Source organism: Mytilus galloprovincialis, chromosome 2, assembly GCF_965363235.1.
Source record: "Mytilus galloprovincialis chromosome 2, xbMytGall1.hap1.1, whole genome shotgun sequence".
NCBI lineage: Eukaryota > Metazoa > Mollusca > Bivalvia > Mytilida > Mytilidae > Mytilus > Mytilus galloprovincialis.
In genome coordinates, this window is record NC_134839.1 from 92,771,642 (window position 1) to 92,792,534 (window position 20,893).

The following is a 20,893-nucleotide window of genomic DNA, read 5'->3' on the forward strand; positions in this document are numbered from 1 at the left end:
TAATAAAACACTCTTTGTCGGATGGATTGTATATTGATGGTCCTTAGAGTAGGTGTTAACGGTGTTCAACATAACCTGCATGTCCTCATCCGAGTTTGATAGTAAAAGTAGGTAGGCACTTAAAGTTAACCATCGAGAGACGTTAACCACCGAGAGTCGGTTTTTAGACCCGCCCAGTGCACCTAAGCACGCCTACTTTTGGAGCTCTTTAGTATGAAGATAAGAAAAATATACGAAATTACGGAACTGTGTACCCTGTTTTATCCTTATTGTTGGTGTTTCTTGCGCATGCGCACAAAGCACGGGGATAGTTACGGTTACTGACTCAGGAACCTTGTATATTATATACCTCGGTTTACAGACGTTTAATAAACTGGATCACTGTTGAGTTCACTTATCGATACACTACGATGGAATTACGGACCAGTTTAACATAAACATGGTAAATAGATAGACAGCTGATAATCATAATTGATTAAGAAATAACCTGGAAGAAGAAATGAGTTAACTATTGATTATAACAGAGACGAGAATGCCATCGTGTTTGTTCTGCTAAAAAAAGCAGGAACATTGGAGTTTATGGTTAGATTTTAAATATTTATTGTCTCCAAACTGGGTAAATTTGATATAGTAACAACCCCCCCCCCCTTTTTTTTAAAATAACTCGAGAACCACACATCGCGCTCGCTTAACAAAGTAACAATAAGAAATAATTATTGTTAGTTTCAAGAATAATTAATCGTCAAAACTTATCCCCTCCCCGACATCAAAGGAAGTTAAATGTATTATCCCAAAATTAGACCAAATTATTATGATATAAGGACGTCTTGACAGGCTATTATTTTATTTTGTTTTGTTGGGTTTTTTTTTTGCTTTGACGTCTTCCTCCTGTATGAAAAAAACATAATAGACCCCCCCCCCCCCTTTTCCCCCATAATATAGCTTTTTAAGAAGTCATAATTATTTGGACTACCCCTGAATATATTTCAGACAGACTCTTCTCTAAAAAAATGTAAACATGATTTGAGAGAAATCTTTGGAATAGTTTTTTAAATGATTTAATTATTATGTCATGTATATAATTAACATTAACATAGTTATAAACTGAGACTACTAGTATAACACATAGTGTTATAGTAGTCTCAGCTATAAACTTTCCATTGTATTGACCAATATGACTAACTCATATGCTCTTTCCCATAAATGTCACAATATCAATATATTACAGTAAAACTGATAGTTTGATGACATTGTTTAAGACTATTGACCTCAGGTCAGCCTAAACTGATTTTAAAACTGTAATTTATTCATTAAAACAGTTCAAGACATGCACCTTCTGAAATGTGATTGCATCAAAATTAAACCTAAGGCATAACATACTTAGTGTGCAGGAAGTGCCACCAAATAAATACTGAGTTGTAAAATTAGATGATGATATTTGTGAAGTCAAAGATATTATAGCTAGTTATAACTGGTTTTAGATATAAACCTGAGTAAAAGGTTGATTTATATGTGCTCTTTCATGTTTAGATTATAATTTAAATTTAATCTTTTGAAGTTTTTTTTATAATATTAAGACATTAAAATCACAATTATTTATTTATACACAAAAAAATAATTTTTGTCCTTTTTAGCTCACCTGACCTGAAAGGTCAAGTGAGCTTTTCTCATCACTTGGCGTCCGTCGTCCGTCGTCCTGCGTCCGTCGTCCGTAAACTTTTACAAAAATCTTCTCCTCTGAAACTACTGGGCCAAATTCTACTAAACTTGGCCACAATCATCCTTGGGATATATAGTTTAAAAAATGTGTGGCGTGACCCGTCAAACCAACCAAGATGGCCGCCATGGCTAAAAATAGAACATAGGGGTAAAATGCAGTTTTTGGCTTATAACTCAAAAACCAAAGCATTTAGAGCAAATCTGACATGGGGGTAAAATTGTTTATCAGGTGAAGATCTATCTGCCCTGAAATTTTCAGACGAATCGGACAACCTGTTGTTGGGTTGCTGCCCCTGAAATGGTTATTTTAAGGAAATTTTGCAGTTTTTGGGTATTATCTTGAATACTATTATAGATAGAGATAAACTGTAAACAGCAATAATGTTCAGCCGAGTAAGACCTACAAATAAGTCAACATGACCAAATTTGCCAGTCGACCCATAAGGAGTTATTGCCCTTTATAGTCAATTTTTAACAACTTTTCATCATTTTTTGTAACTTTTCTAAAAATCTTCTTCTCTAAAACTACTTTGCCAAATTTAATCAAACTTGGCGACAATTATCATTGTGGTTTATAGTTTAAAAAATGTGTCAGATGACCCAGCCTACCAAACAAAATGGCCGACATGGCTAAAATTAGAACATAGTGGTAAAATGCAGTTTTTGCTTTATATCTTTGAAACCAAGACATTTAGGGCAAATCTTTCAAGATTTTAATGTCCATCAGAATAAGATATATCCCCTCACAAATTTTCAGTTGAATTGGACAACCTGTTGTTGGGTTGCTGCCCTTAAATTGGTTATTTTAAGAAAATTTTGCAGTTTTTGGTTATTATCTTGAATACTATTATAGATAGAGATAAACTGTAAACAGCAATAATGTTCAGCAAAGTAAGATCTACAAATAAGTCAGCATGATCAAAATTGTTAGAGGACCCCCTAAGGAGTTATTGCCCTTTAGAGTCAATATTAAACAACTTTTCCTCATTTTTGTAACTTGTATAAAAATCTTTTCTAAAACTACTTGGCCAAATTTAACCAAACTTGGCCACAATCATAATACTAGCTAGGGTATCTATTTTTAAAAAGAGTGTCTAATGACCCCACCTACCAACAAAGATGGCCGACATCAGTAAACACATTAACAGGTGAGCGACACAGGCTCTTGAGAGCCTCTAGTTTAGTTGAATGACTGTACACAAACATTATACACACATAATTTTGATAATTCTGTAATGTTTTTTTTCTATAGCCCCAGAATGTGACAAAAGACTTATTAATCCAGATTTACAAAAAATAGAAATAGTTCAGCTACCATAAGACTGCTATGACAAAAATTCTGCAGTTTCCAGAATTTGAGGTAGAGTATAGTTAGGAATAGTTTGATTATGCAGATGCTTAGTTTGCCATAAACAATTATGCCCTTGATACAAAAGCAGAGGAAACAAAAAAGTATGAAAATAGTTGAAAAAAGTAATCATTATTACCTAGTCATATACTGTAAATAGAAAAAGAGAAAAGCACTGGTTATGATTTGGTATTTTTAATAGCATTATCATTTGTCCATAACTTGGAATATATACTGGATTGAGCTTGATATTTATTTAATATCATTGACACATGGTTGCAAGAAATGAAAGATGGTAATTTAAACCTAGCAATTTTATTAAGATTTGAAAAAAAGCTTTTGATTTGGTAGAATATGACTTTCTTTGTTTAAAGCTCGACATGTATGGATTTAGTGAGACTACTGTTAGTTTTTTTAAGTCGTACCTGAATAACAAAAGGTATACATTTGTAATGTTAACTCTGAACAACAACATGTAAAATTTGGTGTTCCCCAATGTTCTATACCTTGTCCTCTATTGTTTGTGCTATTTATAAATGACCTTCCCTTATGCATTAAAAATTGTGAAACAGACCTATATCGTTGTATATGCTGATGACACCACTATTCATAAATCAGGGGGAAACATCTAGAAAATATAAATGATGATGTTCAAGAAGATTTATACAGGGTTGAAGAGTGGTGTAAAATGAATAACATGTTCATAGATGCAAATGAAACAAAATGTTTGATTACTGGAACAAAGCAGAAACTATTCAGACTTTTCAACCAAACTTGATAATAAATTAAAGTATTACAAAATTCTTCATGTGAAAAAATATTAGTTTCAAAATTGACAGCCCACTAAGTAACTGGAGAAATCAAATTGACCAAGGTTGTGCTAATATATCATCCAGAATATACCATCTTTCTTAAATACATTTTTTTTTATATCTGCAAGAAAACATAATACAATGGGTGTTCTGCCCCTAATTGACTACTGTTGTATTATTTGGGATGAATGTGAAAATTGAGGGATAACAAGAATTTTAAAAATCCAAAAAAAGGGCAGCATGATAAATTCTAGATGCAGATCCGTTATCCCTCTTGGTATATAGGAGCACTATATTCTATGTTAACCTCCGACAGTAGGTATAAACAAATACTGTTGATAGACGGTATATAGGAGCACTATATTCCATGTTAACCACCGACGGTAGGTATAGACACATACTGTTGATAGACGGTATATAGGAGCACTATATTGTATGTTAACCACCGACGGTAGGTATAGACAAATACTGTTGATAGACGGTATATGGGAGCACTATATTGTATGTTAACCACCGACGGTAGGTATAGACATATACTGTTGATAGATGGTATATAGGAGCACTATATTGTATGTTAACTACCGACAGTAGGTATAGACAAATACTGTTGATAGACATCAACGGTATATGGGAGCACTATATTGTATGTTAACCACTGACGGTAGGTATAGACAAATACTGTTGATAGACGGTATATAGGAGCACTATATTGTATGTTAACCACCGACGGTAGGTATAGACAAATACTGTTGATAGACGGTATATGGGAGCACTATATTGTATGTTAACTACCGACAGTAGGTATAGACACATACTGTTGATAGACGGTATATAGGAGCACTATATTGTATGTTAACCACCGACGGTAGGTATAGACAAATACTGTTGATAGACGGTATATGGGAGCACTATATTGTATGTTAACCACCGACGGTAGGTATAGACATATACTGTTGATAGATGGTATATAGGAGCACTATATTGTATGTTAACTACCGACAGTAGGTATAGACAAATACTGTTGATAGACATCAACGGTATATGGGAGCACTATATTGTATGTTAACCACTGACGGTAGGTATAGACAAATACTGTTGATAGACGGTATATAGGAGCACTATATTGTATGTTAACCACCAACGGTAGGTATAGACAAATACTGTTGATAGACGGGATATAGGAGAACTATATTGTATGTTAACTACCGACGGTAGCTATAGACAAATACTGTTGATAGACGGTATATAGGAGCACTATATTGTATATTAACTACCGACGGTAGGTATAGACAAATACTGTTGATAGACGGTATATGGGAGCATTATATTGTATGTTAACCACCGACGGTAGGTATAGACATATACTGTTGATAGATGGTATATAGGAGCACTATATTGTATGTTAACTACCGACAGTAGGTATAGACAAATACTGTTGATAGACGGTATATGGGAGCACCATATTGTATGTTAACCACCGACGGTAGGTATAGACAAATACTGTTGATAGACGGTATATACATTGTAGGAGCACTATATTGTATGTTAACCACCGACGGTAGGTATAGACAAATACTGTTGATAGACGGTATATAGAAGCACTATATTGTATGTTAACTACCGACAGTAGGTATAATAGACAAATACTGTTGATAGACGGTATATGGGAGCACTATATTGTATGTTAACCACCGACGGTAGGTATAGACAAATACTGTTGATAGACGGTATATAGGAGCACTATATTGTATGTTAACCACTGACGGTAGGTATAGCCAAATACTTTTTATAGACAGTAAATAGGAGCAGTATATCTTATGTTAACCACCGACGGTAGGTATAGACAAATACTGGTGATAGACGGTATATAGGAGCAACTACCGACAGTAGGTATAGACAGATACTGTTGGTAGACGGTATCAAAGAGCACTATATTGTATGTTAACCAGCGACGGTAGGTATAGACAAATACTGTTGATAAACGGTATATAGGAGCACTATATTGTATGTTAACTACCGACGGTAGGTATAGACAAATACTGTTGATAGACGGTATATAGGAGCACTATATTGTATGTTAACCACCGACGGTAGGTATAGACAAATACTGTTGATAGATGGTATATAGGAGCACTATATTGTATGTTAACTACCGACGGTAGGTATAGACAAATACTGTTGATAGACAGTATATAGGAGCACTATATTGTATGTTAACTACCGACAGTAGGTATAGACACATACTGTTGATACACGGTATATAGGAGCACTATATTGTATGTTAACTACCGACGGTAGGTATAGACAAATACTGTTGATAGACGGTATATGGGAGCACTATATTGTATGTTAACCACCGACGGTAGGTATAGACATATACTGTTGATAGATGGTATATAGGAGCACTATATTGTATGTTAACTATCGACAGTAGGTATAGACAAATACTGTTGATAGACGGTTTATGGGAGCACTATATTGTATGTTAAACACCGACGGTAGGTATAGACAAATACTGTTGATAGACGGTATATAGGAGCACTATATCTTATGTTTACCACCGACGGTAGGTATAGACAAATACTGGTGATAGGCGGTATATAGGAGCAACTACCGACAGTAGGTATAGACAGATACTGTTGATAGACGGTATCAAAGAGCACTATATTGTATGTTAACCAGCGACGGTAGGTATAGACAAATACTGTTGATAAACGGTATATAAGAGCACTATATTGTATGTTAACTACCGACTGTAGGTATAGACAAATACTGTTGATAGACGGTATATAGGAGCACTATATTGTATGTTAACCACCGACGGTAGGTATAGACAAATACTGTTGATAGATGGTATATAGGAGCACTATATTGTATGTTAACTACAGACGGTAGGTATAGACAAATACTGTTGATAGACAGTATATAGGACCACTATATTGTATGTTAACCACCGACAGTAGGTATAGACACATACTGTTGATACACGGTATATAGGAACACTATATTGTATGTTAACTACCGACGGTAGGTATAGACAAATACTGTTGATAGACGGTATATGGGAGCACTATATTGTATGTTAACCACCGACGGTAGGTATAGACATATACTGTTGATAGATGGTATATAGGAGTACTATATTGTATGTTAACTACCGACAGTAGGTATAGACAAATACTGTTGATAGACGGTTTATGGGAGCACTATATTGTATGTTAACCAGCGACGGTAGGTATAGACAAATACTGTTGATAGACGGTATATGGGAGCATTATATTGTATGTTAAACACCGACGGTAGGTATAGACATATACTGTTGATAGATGGTATATAGGAGCACTATATTGTATGTTAACTACCGACAGTAGGTATAGACAAATACTGTTGAGATACGGTATATGGGAGCACTATATTGTATGTTAACCACCGACGGTAGGTATAGACAAATACTGGTGATAGACGGTATATAGGAGCACTGTATTGCATGTTAACCACTGACGGTAGGTATAGACTAATACTGTTGATAGACGGTATGTAGGAGCACTATATCTTATGTTTACCACCGACGGTAGGTATAGACAAATACTTGTGATAGACGGTATATAGGAGCAACTACCGACAGTAGGTATAGACAGATAGTGTTGATAGACGGTATCAAAGAGCACTATATTGTATGTTAACCAGCGACGGTAGGTATAGACAAATACTGTTGATAAACGGTATATAGGAGCACTATATTGTATGTTAACTACCGACAGTAGGTATAGACAAATACTGTTGATAGACGGTATATAGGAGCACTATATTGTATGTTAACCACCGACGGTAGGTATAGACAAATACTGTTGATAGATGGTATATAGGAGCACTATATTGCATGTTAACTACAGACGGTAGGTATAGACAAATACTGTTGATAGACAGTATATAGGAGCACTATATTGTATGTTAACCACCGACAGTAGGTATAGACACATACTGTTGATACACGGTAGATAGGAACACTATATTGTATGTTAACTACCGACGGTAGGTATAGACAAATACTGTTGATAGACGGTATATGGGAGCACTATATTGTATGTTAACCACCGACGGTAGGTATAGACATATACTGTTGATAGATGGTATATAGGAGTACTATATTGTATGTTAACTTCCGACAGTAGGTATAGACAAATACTGTTGATAGACGGTTTATGAGAGCACTATATTGTATGTTAACCACCGACGGTAGGTATAGACAAATACTGTTGATGGATGGTGCAAAGGAGTACTATATCGTATGTTAACCACTGACGGTAGGTATAGACAAATACTGTTGATAGACGGTATATAGGAGGACTGTATTGTATGTTAACCACCGACGGTAGGTATAGGCAAATACTGTTGATAGACGGTATATGGGAGCATTATATTGTATGTTAACCACCGACGGTAGGTATAGACATATACTGTTGATAGATGGTATATAGGAGCACTATATTGTATGTTAACTACCGACAGTAGGTATATACAAATACTGTTGATAGACGGTATATGGGAGCACTATATTGTATGTTAACCACCGACGGTAGGTATAGACAAATACTGGTGATAGACGGTATATAGGAGCACTATATTGTATGTTAACTACCGACAGTAGGTATATACAAATACTGTTGATAGACGGTATATGGGAGCACTATATTGTATGTTATCCACTGACGGTAGGTATAGACTAATACTGTTGATAGACGGTATGTAGGAGCACTATATCTTATGTTTACCACCGACGGTAGGTATAGACAAATACTGGTGATAGGCAGTATATAGGAGCAACTACCGACAGTAGGTATAGACAGATACTGTTGATAGACGGTGTCAAAGAGCACTATATTGTATGTTAACCAGCGACGGTAGGTATAGACAAATACTGTTGATAAACGGTATATAGGAGCACTATATTGTATGTTAACTACCGACTGTAGGTATAGACAAATACTGTTGATAGACGGTATATAGGAGCACTATATTGTATGTTAACCACCGACGGTAGGTATAGACAAATACTGTTGATAGATGGTATATAGGAGCACTATATTGTATGTTAACTACAGACGGTAGGTATAGACAAATACTGTTGATAGACAGTATATAGGAGCACTATATTGTATTTTAACCACCGACAGTAGGTATAGACACATACTGTTGATACACGGTATATAGGAACACTATATTGTATGTTAACTACCGACAGTAGGTATAGACAAATACTGTTGATAGACGGTATATGGGAGCACTATATTGTATGTTAACCACCGACGGTAGGTATAGACATATACTGTTGATAGATGGTATATAGGAGTACTATATTGTATGTTAACTTCCGACAGTAGGTATAGACAAATACTGTTGATAGACGGTATATAGAAGCACTATATTGTATGTTAACTACCGACAGTAGGTATAGACAAATACTGTTGATAGACGGTTTATGGGAGCACTATATTGTATGTTAACCACCGACGGTAGGTATAGACAAATACTGTTGATGGACGGTATATGGGAGCATTATATTGTATGTTAAACACCGACGGTAGGTATAGACATGATAGATGGTATATAGGAGCACTATATTGTATGTTAACTACCGACAGTAGGTATATACAAATACTGTTGATAGACGGTATATGGGAGCACTATATTGTATGTTAACCACCGACGGTAGGTATAGACAAATACTGGTGATAGACGGTATATAGGAGCACTATATTGTATGTTAACTACCGACAGTAGGTATATACAAATACTGTTGATAGACGGTATATAGAAGCACTATATTGTATGTTAACTACCGACAGTAGGTATAGACAAATACTGTTGATAGACGGTTTATGGGAGCACTATATTGTATGTTAACCACCGACGGTAGGTATAGACAAATACTGTTGATAGACGGTATATGGGAGCATTATATTGTATGTTAAACACCGACGGTAGGTATAGACATATACTGTTGATAGATGGTATATAGGAGCACTATATTGTATGTTAACTACCGACAGTAGGTATAGACAAATACTGTTGAGATACGGTATATGGGAGCACTATATTGTATGTTAACCACCGACGGTAGGTATAGACATATACTGTTGATAGATGGTATATAGGAGTACTATATTGTATGTTAACTTCCGACAGTAGGTATAGACAAATACTGTTGATAGACGGTTTATGAGAGCACTATATTGTATGTTAACCACCGACGGTAGGTATAGACAAATACTGTTGATGGATGGTGCAAAGGAGTACTATATCGTATGTTAACCACTGACGGTAGGTATAGACAAATACTGTTGATAGACGGTATATAGGAGGACTGTATTGTATGTTAACCACTGACGGTAGGTATAGGCAAATACTGTTGATAGACGGTATATGGGAGCATTATATTGTATGTTAACCACCGACGGTAGGTATAGACATATACTGTTGATAGATGGTATATAGGAGCACTATATTGTATGTTAACTACCGACAGTAGGTATATACAAATACTGTTGATAGACGGTATATGGGAGCACTATATTGTATGTTAACCACCGACGGTAGGTATAGACAAATACTGGTGATAGACGGTATATAGGAGCACTATATTGTATGTTAACTACCGACAGTAGGTATATACAAATACTGTTGATAGACGGTATATGGGAGCACTATATTGTATGTTATCCACTGACGGTAGGTATAGACTAATACTGTTGATAGACGGTATGTAGGAGCACTATATCTTATGTTTACCACCGACGGTAGGTATAGACAAATACTGGTGATAGGCGGTATATAGGAGCAACTACCGACAGTAGGTATAGACAGATACTGTTGATAGACGGTATCAAAGAGCACTATATTGTATGTTAACCAGCGACGGTAGGTATAGACAAATACTGTTGATAAACGGTATATAGGAGCACTATATTGTATGTTAACTACCGACTGTAGGTATAGACAAATACTGTTGATAGACGGTATATAGGAGCACTATATTGTATGTTAACCACCGACGGTAGGTATAGACAAATACTGTTGATAGATGGTATATAGGAGCACTATATTGTATGTTAACTACAGACGGTAGGTATAGACAAATACTGTTGATAGACAGTATATAGGAGCACTATATTGTATGTTAACCACCGACAGTAGGTATAGACACATACTGTTGATACACGGTATATAGGAACACTATATTGTATGTTAACTACCGACGGTAGGTATAGACAAATACTGTTGATAGACGGTATATGGGAGCACTATATTGTATGTTAACCACCGACGGTAGGTATAGACATATACTGTTGATAGATGGTATATAGGAGTACTATATTGTATGTTAACTTCCGACAGTAGGTATAGACAAATACTGTTGATAGACGGTATATAGAAGCACTATATTGTATGTTAACTACCGACAGTAGGTATAGACAAATACTGTTGATAGACGGTTTATGGGAGCACTATATTGTATGTTAACCACCGACGGTAGGTATAGACAAATACTGTTGATAGACGGTATATGGGAGCATTATATTGTATGTTAAACACCGACGGTAGGTATAGACATATACTGTTGATAGATGGTATATAGGAGCACTATATTGTATGTTAACTACCGACAGTAGGTATAGACAAATACTGTTGAGATACGGTATATGGGAGCACTATATTGTATGTTAACCACCGACGGTAGGTATAGACAAATACTGGTGATAGACGGTATATAGGAGCACTGTATTGCATGTTAACCACTGACGGTAGGTATAGACTAATACTGTTGATAGACGGTATGTAGGAGCACTATATCTTATGTTTACCACCGACGGTAGGTATAGACAAATACTGGTGATAGACGGTATATAGGAGCAACTACCGACAGTAGGTATAGACAGATACTGTTGATAGACGGTATCAAAGAGCACTATATTGTATGTTAACCAGCGACGGTAGGTATAGACAAATACTGTTGATAAACGGTATATAGGAGAACTATATTGTATGTTAACTACCGACAGTAGGTATAGACAAATACTGTTGATAGACGGTATATAGGAGCACTATATTGTATGTTAACCACCGACGGTAGGTATAGACAAATACTGTTGATAGATGGTATATAGGAGCACTATATTGTATGTTAACTACAGACGGTAGGTATAGACAAATACTGTTGATAGACAGTATATAGGAGCACTATATTGTATGTTAACCACCGACAGTAGGTATAGACACATACTGTTGATACACGGTAGATAGGAACACTATATTGTATGTTAACTACCGACGGTAGGTATAGACAAATACTGTTGATAGACGGTATATGGGAGCACTATATTGTATGTTAACCACCGACGGTAGGTATAGACATATACTGTTGATAGATGGTATATAGGAGTACTATATTGTATGTTAACTTCCGACAGTAGGTATAGACAAATACTGTTGATAGACGGTTTATGAGAGCACTATATTGTATGTTAACCACCGACGGTAGGTATAGACAAATACTGTTGATGGATGGTGCAAAGGAGTACTATATCGTATGTTAACCACTGACGGTAGGTATAGACAAATACTGTTGATAGACGGTATATAGGAGGACTGTATTGTATGTTAACCACCGACGGTAGGTATAGACAAATACTGTTGATATACGGTATATAGGAGTATTGTATTTTATGTCAAACATCGACGATAGGTATGGACAAAATCCGACAAATACTGTATACAGACAGTGTATAGAAGTACTGTATTGTATGGTAAATACTGACGGTTGGTATGGACAATTTCTGTATCATGCATCAATTGTAAATAAAAGTATCATGTGAGTGACACAGGCTCATTGAAGCCTCTAGTTTTGATATTATTAATGTGGAGATCTGGTCTAATTTATCATTTTCTCTATTACATGCATGATAACTGCAACAATTGAATTGAAATAAAAGTGATAATATTTCTGTTGTAGGTTATCAAGATTTAGTGTTTCCATACAAGTGACAAAGATTGAACAACAAAAACATCTCAAACTTTACAGGACAGAGTAGACTTTTTTCACTGTGCTTAGTTTTGTCTTTATGTCTAAATTATGATACCTTTAAAAAATCCAATAAAATATGGAATAACATTTATTTCTATCTTATAAAGTGGAGTGAAGAAATAAGGGGTCATTCAAAACATAAGAATATATTGCTATCATATATGCAGATCAGCAGCCCATACATTTGCTATAGCACATAAATATGGGACCAATAATTTCAAGTTGCCTTTTAAAAAAGACCTTATTAATGTTATGCGAGATACCACCAAAGACCACTAGGTGTTGATCAAATGATATTGTAAATAAGAGGGTTGTCCAAAATATTTCCAACAGCTGTTTGATATACACTACCTTAATCAAACCACAATGGTAAAAAAACAGTTTTGGTCAGTCTTAAAAGAAGCAAATATAATTTAGAAAAAGTGCAAGCTGTTGATAAAAACAACAAATAACTGCCAGTCCTAAATGTGGGTGGAGATTACCATTTAGCACAAATGAGTTTCTGGACTAAAGAAAGTAATTTTGGCACAAACCGATTATACCCTTTCAAAAACTATGTGTAGTCCCTTTTATAAAAGTGGCAGATTATCTTTCTATCTAGAGTATCTATGACAACTAACTGCTGCTCCTAGTGACGTTAGTCTGGTTTATGAAAAGATTGGATATATTGTCACAATTCTTTTCTAAGGTACCGGTCTGATAAACAGGAAGTAGCCAGATTAGCTACTAAATATATGCACACTGAAATATAGTCCCTTAAAATTCCCATGGCTGTGTACATGTTCAGATACGAACTATGAAAATTTTGTTTATATCTTTAGAGAAGTAAAATCAAGTATGTATGTCTTTAGTTTTGTCAAATTGCTGTCTTGTTTTGTCCTGTTATTAGGTAACAGTACTGATACAATACTGTAAAAATACGGAGATGTGGTATGATTGCCAATGAGACGCCTACATGTATCCACTCAAGTTCAAATAAAGTGGACGTAAGCAGTTATATGCAACCATACAGCCTTCAACAATGAGAAAAATCATATCAAATAGACCCTTGTAAATAGGTGTTGACCAAATGATATTGTAAATAAGAGGGTTGTATATTTCATGACGGTATAATACTAAACCCCTAACAGGAGGGATTGTGCCTGATATTCATATGATGAAGACATAATCTTTCAATCAGTTTAATTAAGGTCTGGTTCTGGCATGTCAATAACTGCTAGTAGTCTGTTGTTATTTATGTATTATTGTCATTTTGTTTATTTTCTTTTGTTTCATATTCTGACATCGGACTCGGACTTCTCTTAAACTGAGTTTTACTGTGCGTATTGTTTCGCGTTTGTTTTTTCTACATTGGCTACAGGTATAGGGGAGGGTTGAGATCTCAAAAACATGTTTAATCCCGCCGCAATTTTGCGCCTGTCCCAAGTTAGGAGCCTCTGACCTTTGTTAGTCTTGTATGATTTATAATTTTAGTTTCTTGTGTATAATTCGGAGCTTAGTATGACGTCCATTATCACTGAACTAGTATACATATTTGTTTAGGGGCCAGCTGACGGACACCTCCGTGTGCGGGAGTTTCTCGCTACATTGAAGATCTATCGGTGGCCTTCGGCTGTTGTCTGCTCTATGGTCGGGTTGTTGTCTCCTTGACACATTCCCCATTTACATACTCAATTTTATAGTATGATTTACATCTGCAATAATCACGAAACAATCAGAGACAAGTTTGGGTCTAAATCTGTATGTCCCACATAATCAAATTGACCGAAGAGAGAGGCGAAAGATACTAAAGGCTTATTCAAACACATAAGTCAATAATAAACTGACAAAACCACGGCAAAAAAAAGAGAAAGATTAAAAAACAAACAACAGAATGCAAAACACAACAAAGAACATCACAGACTGAACAAAACGAACCTCGCCAAAAAACTGGTGTGACCAAATGACTAATTTATCTCAGCCTTACATTATTTAGCAGACCCTTTATTATACCAAACCAAACAAAGTTCTTTATGGTACAATGTTTTTGATCCATCGGTCTGTCAGTCCTGTTCTCGTTATTGCAACTCCTCTGAAACCACATAACAGAGTTTTATAAATCTTTGTAGATAATGAGGAAATTATGAAATTATCAATTCATTGATTTTCTATATACTCCTACAACAGTTTGTCATAAAATCTGTCTAAAGACCACAACAGAGTTTCATGAATTTTTTAGATAGTTAGGACATGCTATGTAAATGTGCATATTGGCAGAAAATCATGATTAATTTTTTTATGCCCCACCTACGATAGTAAATGGGCATTAGTTTTCCGGTCTATGCGTCTGCTCCTTCGTCCGTTTTCTCGCTTCAGGTTAAATGTTTTGGTCAAGGTAGTTTTTGTTGAAGGTCAGGTCCAATAAACTTGAAACTTAGTACATATGTTTCCAATAATATGTTTTTTTCTAAGCTTAATGCCAAAGAAGGTTTTTTTCCCCTATTTCACGGTCCACTGAACAAAGAAAATGATAGGGCAAGTGGGGAACGGTGTACGATGGACACATTCTTGTTTTTGTCGAGCCTGCGACTTTTGTCGCAGAAAGCTCGACATAGAAATGGTGATCCGGCGGCGACAGCGACAGCGTTAGTTCACTTCTTAAAAGCTTGATATTTTAGACGGCGAACGACCTGGATGCGCCATACTTTAAATACAGATGCCTTAAGTTTGGAAGTTTCCGTCTGTCACATGTCCATTGTCCTTGAACTCATTTTCATGGTTCAGTGACTACTTGAAAAAAAGTTAAGAGTTTTTGTAATTTCTCTCATATTATGGGTAACTATGTTTAGTATTTGCGTACCTTGGTCAGCATGCCCATCAGACAGTTTTCACTTGACCTCGCCATCATTTCATGGATCAGTGAAAAGGGTTAAGTTTTTGGTGGTCAAGTCTATATCTCAGAAACTATATGAAAGATGTCTTGTATATTTGGTGTATGGAAGGATTGTAAGGTGTACATGTCCAACTGGCAGGTGTCATCTGATCTTGACCTCATTTCCTTGGTTCAATGGTCAAAGTTAAGCTTTTGAGTTTTGTTCGTTTTTTCTAATACTATATGCAATAGGTCAACTTTATTTGGTGTCTGGAAATATCTTATGATGTCAGTCTCATTTGACCTTGACCTCATTTTCGAGGTTCATTGTTCAGTGTTTAGTTTTTGTGCCAAGTGTCATCTGACCTTGACCTGATTTGTATTGAATGATTGTAAGATGTAAATGTATTCCTCATTTTGGTCATATGACCTTGATCTCATTTTCTTTGGTCATGTTATTAATAAGTTTATGTGATAATTGTAGTAAAACTTTATGTTTAGGTCTATCAACATAAATAAGGCGAGAAATTTCAACGTGTGTACTCTTGTTAGGAATTAGGAACTATGCCGTTTCGGCCTAAATGTACTTCTGCATATCTTCTGAAATTACACAACAGAATTTCATGCGTGTTTGAACTAAATAATCTGTTGAAATTTTGTTTGCTTAGTGACAATGTCGGGCTGTGAAGTATGTGAGCGTGCTCACAAAGGTTCTTTGATTACACACAGTCAATGCATTGTCTGTGCTTCCCAGATACAGTCTGTATGCATTTTCTTTGTTTTAAATTAAGTTTATGTATTGCACGTCGTTCTTAGTCTTTATACATTGTTTATATGCTTTGACTATGAGTCTAAGATACTTCTATTGTCGGTATATCTTAGATTTAGTCGGTTAACACTGTCTATGGATCAGAGACACAGTATGTATGCATTGTAAGTTGTTCCAAGTTGAAATAAAAGTCTGTATGTTTTGCCTGTTACTGCAAGATAACGTGTGTGCACTGCCTGTGGCTCTTATATACAGTCTGTATGCATTTTCTGTATGCTTTATGGGTCTAATTTTTAGATACAGTCTGTATACAAACTGTATCTCTGACCCATATACAGTGTCCAAAAAAACTCTGTTTTAAGATCTCTAACCCATATACAGTGTGAAAATGATCTTTGGTTCTAAGATGCATTTTGTTTGATTGGCTGAATGCTTAGTATATATTGGTTTCGATATAGGGTCTGTATGTATTGTATGGATCTTATATATTTGTATTTTTTTCCATCTGATGAGTAAGCCTTTTTCAACTGATTTTTATAGTTCGTTCTTATGTTGTACTGTTACACCAAAGTCCCAGGTTATTGGAGGTTTGGGATCCCGCTAACATGTTTAACCCCGCCACATTCTCTATGTATGTGCCTGTCCCAAGTTAGGAGACTGTAATTCAGTGGTTGTCGTTTGTTTATATGTTATATATTTGTTTTTCGTTCATTTTTTGTATATAAATTAGGTCGTTAGATTTTTCGTTTAAATTGTTTCACATTGTAATTTCGGGACTTGTTATAGGTGACTATGCGGTATGGGCTGTGCTCATTGTTGAAGGCCGTACGGTGACCTATAGTTGTTAATTTCTGTGCCATTTTGGTCTCTTGTGGAGAGTTATCAGTAGTGTTTGTGGGACAGAATGAACCCATAAAGGTGGACGTCGGACGCTGACGCTATATTTGGACCTGGGTGTGAATGCCGACGCCATATTTGGGCCTTAACGCGGACGCCATGGTCGACCATGAAATCGGGACGCGAATTTGAGGTTGGACCGTATGATTCGGACATCGAGACACCGACGCCATATTTGGGTTTTAAACTTGGACGCTATACCTTAATGTTGCATCAGACTACCCTTTAAAGTGACGTCATACCCTTAAAAGTGGACGGTATATTCTCGAAAATGGACGAGAATTTGTCTTTGATAAACGCTTACCCAACCCCTAGGTAATAAGTCTGTGATAATTCTGAAAAGAATCTTCTACCTCTTAAATAATTAACTACTTATACATGTTTATAACAACTGCAAGAATTCTCCAAGAAATACTATTTATATTAATCAGAAAAACTGTCAATCAATGCAGTAGGCGGAACTATTCCCGTGTAAAGAGAATTGGATTAAAATGTTTGATATCAATACATAAAATATTTGTCTTTATCTTTTTAATTTTTGGATTTCTTATCTTATTAACATGACAATCGTGAAACATTCAGTATTATTGCTTTTTACGGAAGCCCATTTAGGACCTCCCAAAAGTATAAAATTATTTGAATTCGAAATCACGAATTTAAATTGTTATCTCGAATTTTATAATTCGTTTTAACAGATTAAATTTGTGATAATGAATTGGTGAAAATCGTTATAACAGATCTTGTAATTCGTTATTAAGAATTAAATTCCTTATCACATTTTTTTGTAATTTGTGATAACGATAAATTCGTTATAACGATTTTATCGTTATAACGAATTGTAGAATTTGTTTAAACTGATTAAATTTGTGATAACGAATTTGTGGAATTCGTTATCACAGTTTTTATTGTAATTGGTAATTTCAGATTAAAATGCATTATCACAGATTTTCAGCTCACATGGCACACAGAATTAAGAGAGCTTTCTTCCTCACTCTGCACCCATCGCTGTTTATTACTTTTACAAAAATCTTCTTCATTAAAACCTTTTTGACAAAGTGAAACAAACTTGACCGCAATCAATTTAGTTTTGACGCATTTTACACTATACCTAGAAATTTTTGTCGTGTAAACGGGTGGGTTTATTAGCCAGCGACCCAGTTTACACACCGAAACTCTCCGGGGGGAAATATGTCTAATTCTCATATTTCTTGACCGAAATATTTTTATTTTTTAGTTTCTACCAAAGTTTTTTTAAGCGGTGAATATCATTAGTGTGTGTACCTGGATACATTTTACACAGATGCAACGGAAATAGTTTCGCCAACCTGGTTTATCGAAATGTAAACCTAGGGATGAAAATCTTAGGTTTTACACTTCGATTAACCATGTTGCCGAAACTAATTCTTTTGCTTCTGTGTAAAATATATTAATTGGCGATACACACGAAGGAAATCGGCTGTCTAAGAAGACTTTAAATTAAGAAAAAGGAATATAAATGTTACTGTCACGAATTATGGGTATCAAACACATTTTTTATGCCCCCGCCGCTAGGCGTGGGAGAAGTTTAGTCTAGCCCTTGTCCGTCAGTCCAGTCCGTTTGTCGGGTACGTTCCAAGAAATGGTTTCCGTTTGCCTCAACCAAATGTTATAAATTCAACTTATACACTATGCCAATTACTAAAACACACAGATAAAATTTGAAATTGAAGGGCGTCTCTTTTATAGTTCGTGAGTTATGCCCCTTTACAAATGGTCAAAGACGTAGTGCTTATTCTGTAATTTCCGCTCTCTACATTTAGTTTGCCTCAACCAAATGTTATTGAATTAATACACAATGTTTATTAACACAAAACACTGAGTCTGATGATCAAGTTTGAAATTGGGTGACGCCACTTTGACCGTTCTGAACTTGTGCCCATTCAGCGCTAATTTACAAAAACAAAACAAAACCAACAAACATCCAAATGAAGTGTCCAATCAATTTTGCTAATTGTTAAAATAGAAATCGTTAAAACTAAATTGCTCGTGGTCTTCACGAACCATTAGAAAGCTGGAATACGATTGGCAAGTATTGGCTTCGACAATTTGACAACAAGTATAATGATCAGTATTTTTTATGTAAATGTTCAAATATTAAAGGACTAAATCTTAAAAATATTCCTGTATTTTATCAGAAAATGATTTATACATGATCTAATTTTCAAAAAATGGGAGATAATCCCAAAACTAAGAACTAGGTTCTTAATATGAGACTATTTGGTAATTCAAAAATTTCTTTTCAAAATAAACCATTGTTTTTTTTCTTCCTTTCTAAAAAGTAACATAAAATATATCAAAGACATATGGAACGAAGAAACCAAAACATTTTACAGTTGTTGTTCTATATTTGAAAAACTTGTAGATAAAAGAAACTGTATATCGGAATTTTCAAGAGTTAAAAGTTCAATACCAGAACAGAAACACAAAAAAATGTATTGACTATAATAATTATTTCAACCGTATAGAAGATAAATTAGTCTACTGTACTTATATAGTTATACACAACACATTTTAGCCTATTGCAAGGCAAAATTTATGTTCCTATCCAATATACCCTTTATCCCGCGGGGTGGCCTCTTTTACAAGACCTATACCTATTGTATTTATGGTAACGTGTTCTAAACATTCATGAATTATTTGCCACTGGACGTTAAGCAATCAATTACTATTTCCGTTTATTTCCTTAAATACGGCTTTGAGTATAACAAAGCTGTAAGAGAGATACTAAAGGTTTCACTGGATTAACACTATGGACGAGTTTTGTTTATTTATTAATAGCGAAAACTCGCTTTCATCCATCGTTTGCAAATGACGTACGTGGCAATTTCAAAGTGCGCCTTGCAAAACGCTATACGTTGGATGGATCGTGGGAATGTTCATTGAAGGTGTCGTTCATACAGGAATTAGAAGCCTAAACGAGACGTATGTACTTCTGTTCCGATTTCGTGCACCAGTCGTACGTTAGGGAAAATCTCTCCATATTCTCCAGTCGATACGATTAAATGAAGATATCCCGGACGTGACGTTTGGGAAACCAGTCTATTTCACGGTAACCAGGAATGAATTGTATCACATCGAATTTGTTTTGAGATACGATCATCTTCAAATATGTCGTCTAAAAGATGACGATGTATTTCTCTTGCTATATTTTCGAAGGAAGTGAAGTAAATCTATAAGAGGAAACTACTCACTGTCATTTAGGAAATTACGAGTATGTTTAATTGCAATATTTGCTGTTAAGTGTATGTGTGGCCGCACGATCTTCACAGACATATAAGAAGTAAGCATTCTTCCGATGAGCCACTATACCACCCAGGTGTTACCCAGCAGCAGCAAAAGCAGCAACAGAAGCAGCAGAAAAAGAAGCAGCAGCAGC

At 35.4% G+C, this 20,893-nt stretch overlaps 1 long non-coding RNA gene across 1 annotated transcript; it reads left to right on the forward strand.

Annotated features, from left to right (window-relative positions):
* The first annotated feature begins 334 nt into the window (after positions 1-334).
* Positions 335-13,052, forward strand: LOC143064888 (uncharacterized). The gene is made up of 3 exons (XR_012975344.1): positions 335-582; positions 2,972-3,079; positions 12,890-13,052. It is a non-coding gene; the product is annotated as an uncharacterized LOC143064888 (long non-coding RNA).
* The last annotated feature ends 7,841 nt before the right edge of the window (positions 13,053-20,893 follow it).